The sequence below is a fragment of the Pteronotus mesoamericanus genome, unplaced genomic scaffold (assembly GCF_021234165.1).
Source record: "Pteronotus mesoamericanus isolate MK-2021 breed Mesoamerican mustached bat unplaced genomic scaffold, CSHL_Meso_final contig_94, whole genome shotgun sequence".
NCBI classification, from domain to species: Eukaryota; Metazoa; Chordata; class Mammalia; order Chiroptera; family Mormoopidae; genus Pteronotus; species Pteronotus mesoamericanus.
In genome coordinates this window covers 20,159,649-20,170,763 of record NW_026555285.1, presented here as the reverse complement: position 1 = coordinate 20,170,763, position 11,115 = coordinate 20,159,649, and the positions used below count along the sequence as shown (strand labels likewise).

Below are 11,115 nucleotides of genomic sequence, written 5' to 3'. Positions count from 1 at the left end.
CTTACTAAATATGGTGATTAAAGATAGAAAGGCGTTAGAGAAGTAATGAACAGAACAAATACATAAAAAAACATGTGAATAAGAGGTACTGTGTGGTAATAGTGTATTTCTTATAATAATGACTACAGTATTAAATTTAGAAGACCAACTTTATTTCATAGATTGGTTCAAATAAAAATAGTAATTTTATTTATTAATATGGGCTACTTAACAAAATGTTCTTACTGAACAAAAATAAAAGAATTGTTGAATAGGAGTCCAAGGTTCTGAAGCTTTGTTTTATAAAGGTTTTTGAGAACTTGCATGGGATCATGTGTGAGTGTCTCACTGGTAACCTTAAGAATAGGGAGTCATTGCTGCAGTTAAGAAAAGGAAGTTTTTGTTCAGCAAGAGCTAACTAGCATGAATAACAATGAGCTCATTAATCAAAACAATGTCAAAGTACTCCAAATATTTAGAAAGAAAATACATTTTTTGTATTAAAGGCCACATGTCAAAGAAGATAGTGGTAAAAAAAAGGGGACAAGAATTTAAAAAAGAAAGAATCACAAAAAGACACAGTGAAATAAGTTTGCATACTTTTGTGCCTCACCTTTACTGGGGCCAGAGGACACTCGATCAGTCCTAGCTTGGCCATCCTTTGTCATTACAAACCTTAACTATTAAATCTAAAATTATATAAGGTTGTGTGCATTTTATATTGTACCAAACACATCTCCCACCATTTCCAAAAGAAAAACAAACCAAAACAACCCTTCGTGGCCATATTATTTAAGATTGATATAATGAACTATGGCTTGCTGTTGCTGCTTCACAATACTGTGTGTAACAGCTTTTGTTAAGAGAATAATTGGGCTGAGGAGAGGGTTTGTAGCCCCTGACTCCTCATTTGTGCTTATCTAGATTTTCTACAAAGCCTGGAGGATCTACAGTTTCCACAGTAGGTGAAGCCTAAAGTTGAGGAATTATCTTAAATGCAGCCTTTCTGCCCATCAAGGAGTCTGTTTTCTTTCTTCTACTAATTTTTGTAATATTGGCCAATCTTTCTGATAGACTTCCTGTACTTTTCTAACTGTGCTTCAATAACCTTGCCAAGATGCAAAATTTAGGGGTGATTGCCTGATCATTTTTCTTGCTGAGCCTGGCTCACCAGCCTAAACTCTGTATTCTACTCCCTCAATTAGAGTTAATTGATCAGTTTTCCTTGTTTTCACTTTATTTTTTCTCCTGCAGAATTTCTCCATGGAGGATACTAGTATACCTAAGACCAGATGTCCTAAGTTATGTGGAAGATGGCTAATGCCTAAAAAATTCCTCAAAACCCATGACTAACCTATACCTGCTGCCTCTATAGCCTATATTTTACCTGCCAAATCACATTTTATATTTCAGAATGCATTTTCATTCCAAAACAGTATGTAATTACAGAATGTTTTAATCATATTTAAGTAAAAGGAAATAATCATCTCCCTAGGTTTTTACAATAATTCATTCTAAATCACAAAATTAGGGGAGAATGTATATTTTGCTAGGATTATGAATTTTAATGAAGTATGACTTACAAAATTCCTTAAATTTAGTGAAATATCTAAACTGAAACATCTAGTAAAGCATGAACTAATGATATTTTGTATAGATATCTCTGCCACTTTACATTGAAGACATTTTTATTTCCTCTAAATCAGCATCTTCAACAAAATTAACAAGACAGAGAAAGATTTAATATTGATACTATAAATTAACCAAAAGCACATATCTGAATTATAGCTTGTAATGTATAAAGGAGCTGTAGTGAATGATGAAAACATTTTTTCCTGCAAAATCCAATTAAAAAATCATGACCTTAAAGACTGAATCACTATCAGGGGTGTCCAGCCTGCAACACACATGCAGCCCAGGATGGCTGTGAATATGACCCAACCCCAAATCATAAATTTACTTAAAACATTATGAGGTTTTTTTTGTGTGATTATGTGTCACAATTTTTTTAATGTGTGGCCCAAGACAACTCTTCTTCTTCCATTGTGGCCTAGAGATGCCAAAAGTTTGGATATCCCTAATTGTCAGGTTGATTATTTCCATATATGAGCAGCAAATGATTGTTCTTTGTAAATTAATAGATGAATAAATAAAAAAAGTGTCATGACGACCTTGTTTTATTCATGTCTTTTTCAATAAAATATATATGGACTATGTACTGAATGACCAAGTGTTTCATATTACCAAAGAGTTGATCATCTTTGTGAAAAATTTTATTATGTAGCTTTTGTATTGCTCTACTGCATTGATTTTGTTAGAGCATGACAATTTATATTCTACATTTACACACTTGTGAAAGCAGCATATAGTCAAATTTAAAAGAATATCATTTATTTTTTAATGCCATGTCTATTTGGATACATTTTGAGCAGTGTATATTTGGAACTGTTGAGTCTAATTCCTTTCCTATCAACTTCGGTATCTTTTTTCTGATGGACTAAATTTGATTACACATCAGGTGAATACTATTGATGAGTAGACCAGATTCAATTCCAGCATGTTCCATTTTTGTCAACAAATAATCTAGAAACACATTATTCTTTACATCCCATTGTACCTTAACTGAGCAAATTTCAAATTGCGAAGTAATGTTAGCTATCCATTAAATTGACAGCAGGGGTTCATGGATTTAATTTTCTGATGCTATATATCTTAGAAAATAAATGAAGAGAAGGTAACTTTAATCCTTAAACAATAAATAAAATATGATGAGCAAAGAGAATTGTAATATTGCATCAACGCATTTGATATTGGCTATGATAAATTTTAGATTTAGTTTCACCTATTCATAATTATTTTATAATTATGACAAATGTCAGGATGGGTAGTTATCTAAAGTCTGTAAAGTTCATTTTTATGTGTTTTAGCTTTAACCCAGAAAGAAATAGGGTGATAGATAATCACACATGTATACACACACGTATCTACTAAATTATCCCATCTACTATATTTAGAGAAAGTTCATATGTTTGCTATTTATGAAAGAAAATAATAATGATTTTTTGTGAAATAAAACTGTTATTTAGCATAAATTAATTTCATATTTTTAAATTTTGCTTTACAGATACTGAATTTTTTACTAATTGAAAGATTTGTGGCAACCCTAGGCTGAACAATTCTACTGACGCCATTTTTTCCAAGTGCATTTTCTCACTTGTGTCACATTTTTGGTAATTCTCATAATATTTGAAACTTTTTTGTTATTATTATGTTTACTATGGTGATTCGTGATCAGTGATCTTTGATATTATCATTGTAGTTGTTTTAAGGTGTCATGAACCACCATGTGCATAAGACAGGGAACTTAATTGATAAATGTGTATATTCTGACTATTCCACTGATTAGCTATTTCCTTGTTTCTCTCCCTCCCCTTAGGCCTCCCTATTCCCTGAGACACAACAATATTGAAAGTGGGTCAATTAATAAGTCTACAGTGGCCTCTAAGTGTGCAAGTAAAAGGAGGAATCACTATCTCTCACTTTAAATCAAAAGCCAGAAATGATTACGCTTAATAAGAAACACATTTCCAAAGCCAAAATAGGCTGAAAGCCAGGCATCTTGCACCAAACAGCCAAGTTGTGGATGTTTAAAAAAAAAAAGTTCTTGAAGGAAATTAAAAGTGCTACTCCAGCAAACACAGAAATGATAAAAAAAGTGAAATAGCCTTATTGGGAGTATGGAGAAAATTTTAGTGGTCTAGATAGAAGATCAAACCAACCATAACATTCCCTTAAACCAAAGTCTAATCCAGAGCAGGCCCTGCCTCTCTTTAATTCTATGAAGTCTGAGAGACATAAGGAAGCTGCAGGAATAAAAGTATGAAGCTAACAAAGTTTGGTTTGTGAGGTTTAAGGGAAAAAAGTTGTTCTCATAATATAAAAGTGCAAAGCAAAGCAGCAGTATTGATGTAGAAGCTGCAGCAAGTTATCCACAAGATCTAAGATAATTAATGGAGGTGACTACACTAAACAACAGAAGAGTCGATTGATGAAGCAAATTCTTATTGTCTTATTTTAAGAAATTGCTACAGCCACCCCAACCTTCTGCAACCAGCAGTGTAATAAGTGAGCAGCCATCGACACTGAGACAAAACATTCCACCAGCAAAAGGATTATGAATTGCTGAAGGCTGACTTCATGGTTGGCAATTTTTTAGCAGTAAAGGAGTTTTAAATTAAGGCATACACACTGTCTCTTTGGACATAATGCTATTGCACACTTATTAGACTAAAATGTAACTTTTATATGAAATGGGAGACCAAACTTTATTGTGGTGGTCTGGAACCATACCTGCAATGTCTCTGAGGTATGCCTTTATATATAGCTCATAAATAGCTATATATCTAATTTTAAACTTCTATATAAAAGAAAATGCCATAAATCAGATTTTTGGTTCATGCATGTCTCTTTCTTATTTTCTACTTCCACTCTATTTTTCCAAGGTTGTATTAAGATCTAAAAAGTGGAATAGTAAACAAACATATGCATTATACAAAAAAACCCCAAAAACTTCTTAAAATGTTTCCAATTATAGTTCCCATCTGATGATTCTTGCATTGTACCATCATCCTCCCTCTCCTTAAAATTTTATACTTACTCTATCATACCAAAAACATTTTAATCATGTATCTAAAACTATAGTGACTTTTAATATTACAATATTTTATTTATTGCCAATTTCATTTTCTTCTAAGACCCGCTGCTTTTCTTGACTTGTTTATTCTTAGCAGTGAGTGGCACAATAAATTTTACTGGAAAGTAAAAATTTAAATTTCATTAAGAGACTCTGCATATGTATGTGTACACAATAATCCCTCTTTATGATATAGAAGCTGCAGCAAGTTATCCAAGTCCATCTAAGATGATAAATGAAGGTGGCTACAATAAACAACAGAAGAGCTGATTGATGCATCAAACTTTATTATTGGCTTAAAAACATAAATGCATATTCAGATTCAGCTGGCCATATATGGTATCTAGGAGACACATTCATACTCATGGAGAATATAATAAAATATGAGCTTACTTTGAATAGTACACATCACATTTTTCTTGCAATAGTGTCGTGTTCACATAAAAATCTCAGTGTTTAGATGTAGTTGTAAGTAATTTAAAAAGAAATAAGGAGTATTTTCATTTCTAGCAATATGATTACCTGGTAACCTGATGAAATATCTCTAAATGTCAACCTCACAAACTTTGTGCCAATGAAAACTAAAATCCTAGTTTACCCAGATGAGAAAATTACCTCTTTGTTCAAGCTTTTGCTTAGTCTTGCCCTCTGCATAGCATATATTTTTGATATAGTTTGTGAAACAGAACACTAAAGCCAGCATTTACCCAAAGTAGGCAGTGTAATAGGATAGAGCACCTGTGTCTGCGCCTTTTACAAAACTAGGAAGACAAAGGTTATACTCCTGGTTTATGAAATCAGGGTTCCATACAAAAGGAAAGGAAAAAATTATCAGAAGGATATTTGAAGATTTGGAATTTTTTTCAAAACCTATAAGAAATTCTGATCCATAGATCTCAATACAATTGGTGAAATATAAATAAGAATAAATCCATACCTAGAGCATAAAAATAAAATGATAGATTGAAAGAAAGAGATGAAAGAAAGAAAGAAAGAAAGAAAGAAAGAAAGAAAGAAAGAAAGAAAGAAAGAAAAGAAAGAAAGGAATATAAAGAGCAGATAGGTGGGGGGAGGAGGGAGGACAGAATAGCTTCCAATGAAGTATCATATTTATTGTTATTTGCTTTCTCATCACTGGAAATTGGAAGATAATTAAATAATATATTTTTTAATTTTCTGAGAGAATATGACTTTTAACCTAGAAATTAATTATTTTAAATAATAAAACAGTAACCCTGGCCAGGTGGTTCAGTTGGTTAGAGCATCATCCCATACACCAAAATATTTGCAGGTTTAGCACCCTGTCGGGATGCAGGTAGAAGCAACTGACCTGAGTTTTTCATTCATATCATGTTTCTCTCTTTCCCTAACCCTTTCTTCTTCTCTAAAATCAATAAACATTATCTTTGAGCAATGATTAAAAGTAACTTTTAATAATAGAACAACAATAAATTTATTTTCAGAAAAATGAAAAGATTTTGCTATCAACAATCCTCATTAAAGACCATTTTTAAAGCTGCTTTCTAGAAGGAAAACATTCAAAGGTAGAAAATGTTGAGAAAAGAAAACTTAAAAATGATAAATAATGAATGTGTGGTGTAATTATACCTTGGTGCAATGAAATAAAGGACAAAAATACTGTACTCTAAATGTTATGCTGTTTACAGGCTTCTTATACTTTCCATATCAGGAAGGTCTCAAAGTTAGTTTGAACCAATGACTAAATAATGTCATTAAGAAACAACTTTTTTATAGCTATAATATGGATGGATGCATGAATATGAATATAAGTACAGATATATATAACAGCGAGTGCTGGATATTTCAATGAATCTCATACATTGTTCTGTATATAAATTCCATCAGTTTCTTTTTTTCTATTTAACTCAATTTTGCACTCCCATGCTCCTTTTTTCCCAGGTTATAAGCAGACATTCTTTTTTCTCCCCGCCCCCCCTCATCTGAGCATACGCTTTTCAATTTTTTGGAGAGGAAAGAAAGAGGGAGAAACAGAGGGAGAAAAGCACTGATGTGAGTGAGAAATATAATGAGTGCCTTTTATGGGCACCCTGACTAGGAACTGAACCCACAACCTAGGCATGTACCCTGACAGGGAATGGAACCTGTGACCTTTCAGTTTGTGGGATGAAACCCAACCAACTGAGCCATACCTTTCAAGGCTACATTGCATTTATTTTAAAGATTCCTTTATTGATTTGAGAGAGAGAACATCAATTAATTTTTCCTCTTTTTTTTTTTTAAAGATTTTATTTATTTTTTTAGGGAGAGGGGAAAGCAGGGAGAGAGTGAGAGAAGCATCAATGTGTGGTTGAGTCTCATGCGTCCCCTACTGGGGACTTGGCCCATACCCAGGCATATGCCCTGACTGGGAATCAAACCTGCAATTCTTTGGTTCATAAGCTGGCACTCAATTCACTGAGCCACACCAGCCAGGGCTAGCCTACGTGCATTTTTAATGAAAGGTAAACTATGTTGCTAACTCAATGACTTTTTTTTTTGTCGGGGGAGGGTTTGATCAATAAGTCTACTACTGTCTTTGTCTGAAAAAACTTCATGGAAAAACTTCATGTGGTTTGGTTTACTAACTCTCAGCAGCCTATGCCTGAGCTCTTAGGCAACCTGTCTTCTTCTGAGCTACCTAATCTTTCTTCTGGGCAAGAGACAATTTGGGACACTTCTAACTCTTCCTTTATTTATTTATTTTTTAAATGTCAACATAAAAGGGTTTATTTTGTTGGAATGGATGATTGTCTTTGTTGACAGTATTTTTTTCTTTATTTTTTTATTGTACTTTTTCTTTCATTACCATTTAGCCCCCTTAAACACCCCCCCACAATCACCACACTGTTGCTCATGTCCAAGAGTCTTGTTTCCTTTTTTCTCAATCCTTCTACCCCCTAACCTACCCTCCATCCCACTTAGCTGTCCTTGCGGCCTCTATCTATGAGTCTGTGTCTCTGTTAGTTCAGTTTGTTCATTAGATCCCAGATATGAGTGAAATCATACAGTATTTGTCTTTCTCTGACTGCTTATTTCACTTTGCATAATGTTCTCCAGGCCCATCCATACTATCGCAAAAGGTACATTCTTCTTTTTTTATATCTGAGTACTATCCCATTGTGTAAATGTCCCACAGCTGTTTTATCCACTTATCTATCGATGGACACTTAGGGTGCTTCCATATCTTGGTGACTGGAAATAACACTGCAATGAACACAGGGGTGCTTATGTTCTTTCAAATTAGTGTTTTGGGTTCCTTCGGGTATATTCTCAGAAGTGGGATCCCTGGGTCAAAAGGGAGATCCATACTGTTTTCCACAGTGGCTCCACCTGTCTGCATTCCCACCAAGAGTGCAAAAGAGTTACTCTTTCCCCTCATCCTTACTAGCACTTGATTGCTGATTTATTGATGATAGCTGTTCTGACCCATGTGAAGCGATATCATTAAGGTTTTAATTGCACTTATCTGATAATGATGTCGAGCATCTTTTCATACGTCTATTGGCTGTCTGTATGTTCTCTTTGGAGAAGTGTCTATTCAGGTCCTTGGCCCATGTTTTAATTGAGTTTTTTATTTCTTTGATGTTGAGTTTTATAACTTTTTTATAAATTTTGGATATTAACCCCTTATCAGATATGTCAATGAATATGTTCTTTCATTCTGTGGTCTGTCTTTTTATTTTGTTGACATTTTTCTTTATTGTGCAAAAACTTTTCAGTTTGATGTGGTCACATTTGTTTATTTTCCCCCTTGCCTGGGGAGACATATCCAATAAAATATTGTTATGAGGAATGTCCAAGATTTTGCTGCCTATACCTTTTATACTTCTTTCTTAGGTTCTCCCCATAAACTTGATTCTATTGTATAGCAGTATAAGTTTTCCTGTACACTTCCTACATCATGTCTGGAGATATATGCTTCTTTATGTATGAAGAGAATTGTTTCTTGTAAGCATCTTTATCTTCTCCCATTAGGCAATACATATAATCTGAACGTTCTGACCCATGATGTGCTTCCAATGTACTTCTCCATTTCATTCCTTGCTTTTTAATCATAACCAGGGAATTATTTGGTAACATGAGGGATAGACAAGCCTCCATCCACAGCTCCCTTCAGGGCCCCTAACACTTTATTTTCAGTAGTAGTTCTGGCAAATTCTGCATCCAAATAGCAGATGAAGTCGCTAGTTGGCCACCCATGCTTTCCCCATTGTACTGGCCTGCTGTGGGCCTGCAGGCTTGTCAGTAGGTTTGGCATGGACAAGATCTATGACAGCCAGGGGAGGTGACTGGACTCAATGACTTTTTTATCTCACTCCTCTGCTTTTTGTAGTCACAGCTTCGTTCTAAGGTCATTTCTGTGTTGTCATAACTTCTAGTGACATATTTTGTATTCATCCTAATTGTTTTTAACTATTACAAAATTAAAGCTTGTGAGTTTTATTTTGATCAGGACAACTTAAATTAAACACCTAAACTGAACCAACACTGGTGCATTAGGGTGGAATTACACTGCTTAACATAGGCTAAATAAGTGTTTGAAAAATGAGTTACTTCAACTCAAACTGTACGATCACTTTAATGAGAGGAAATAATTATTCTCTACAAGAAGTTTAAATGGGAGGGGAGAGTGGGAATTGGAAGTCAACAAATAATCTTTTTACATTGATGCTAATCCAAGAATGTTTTGTAGATGAGTCACAGTCTATTTTTTGTTACTAAATTGTGATAAAATATGTAAAGAAAATGGGAAAATTTCTTTTTAAATTGTAGAGTAATTTGAAGTTCTGGAACATGCAAGCCTGAGATGAGGGGGTGTATTTAATTAGAGAGAGCATGAGCTCATGAGCTCAAGTGGTTTTGAACTTTCTTGGTGAAACATAGGTAGTAACTGTATACTAGCCATGTGCAATAGAATCATGTTAAAACATGATATTTTAGGGTTATTTGTAAACTATGACCCCATTTCACTGAAAAAATCATTTAAATTTATATACAGTGATACCTCTGTACTCATCAACTTCAGAACTCATCAAATCTGGTACTCATTGCATTTTGATGAAGAAAAAAAGTATTTCAACACTGAGTGCTTGCTTGCCAAATGTTGCACTTGCTAGAACTTGTGAGCCATGACGCCACCCTGCAAGAGAAAAATGCTTCATTAATTGTCGTTTGCTTGCTACTCATCAGAGCAAATTAATGATGAATATTGAGGTGTAAAAAATTGATAACACTAACTGCTGATTAAGAATTAAAGAAATAGGATGGTGGTACCATAGGTGGGAGCTGAGCCTACTTGGTCCTGCGCTAGTCTGGATTTTTAGAAGGACTTTCAATGTCAAACCTGAACAGTCAACTTAATCTTCGCTGATGTGAAGGTATAGAAACCAAGGCATACAGAAGATGCTTCACAGAGTCTAGTAAACGGGGTTTATAAGTGGAAGCAAAAAGACTCTTTGTGTGTCTCCTGTCGCAGCTGTGAGACCAGACATAAACTGCAACTTTGGTTCTCCCTCCTGCCTTGGAGCCAGAGACCCTAGCTGCATGCAGGAATCTTCAAGCCGCTTGAACACAGAAGGGAAGAGGAGTCTGTGTGTTTTTTTGCAGGGGGAAGCTTGGGGGTTCCATTGAGACTGTGAGACTCAGGCTGTGCACTCACAGTGAGCAGCACTTCCACTGTCGCAGCACCAACCTGGAGAGCTCAGGATAGGGGCTCAGGCTGCAAAAGGGACCATGTCACCCCACCTAGGTCTTTCAGACACCTATAGGTTGAAGCCAGCAATGACTTTGAGAAATATTTCGTTCCTTGGGGAAGTTTTATGCAGAGTCCCTGGCAATGACTCAGTTGGGGAGTGTGGGTCCTTCAAGGAGACTAATAAGAGGAACTGTAATGTAGAAAAGCAAAGACCCCATGCGCAGCTGCTCTGCCAGCTGAGAGATCAGATTGAAATCACAGCAGCTGAGATTCCTCCCCTTAGAACTGTGGGGCCATAATTGTACCAGCCATCTCCAGCTCATAACAATAGGGATGGAGACTGTGGGGTATCTGGTGGTGGGAAGCAGTGTGATTCCACCACACCTGTGAAAATCACAGATTGCATATTCAGTAGGAAACTCTTCTATGCTTTGGGGGCTAGACTGAAGAGTTTACTATATGAGCTCAGACTAAAAGAGAAACCACATTGCTAGAATAAAGCCTCTGAGGGTGGCAGACTGCAGTGAAAACTCTGCAAATAAAGGGAAATTCTGATTGCTGGGGAGACACAGGGTGGAGACCAAAACAGAGTTTTAACAAATGCAAGAAAATTGAAATCATATCAAGCATTTTCTCAGGTGACAATGACATGAAATTAGAAGTCCCCCTCAATAAAAAGACTCAAAACGCTCAAACACTTGGAGGCTAAATGGCATGCTATTATATA

General features: G+C 35.2%; 1 pseudogene; it reads right to left on the bottom strand.

The window, feature by feature from the left end:
• Positions 1-7,274: 7,274 nt before the first annotated feature.
• On the bottom strand, positions 7,275-9,726 carry LOC129081044 (60S ribosomal protein L5-like; annotated as a pseudogene).
• Positions 9,727-11,115: the final 1,389 nt, after the last annotated feature.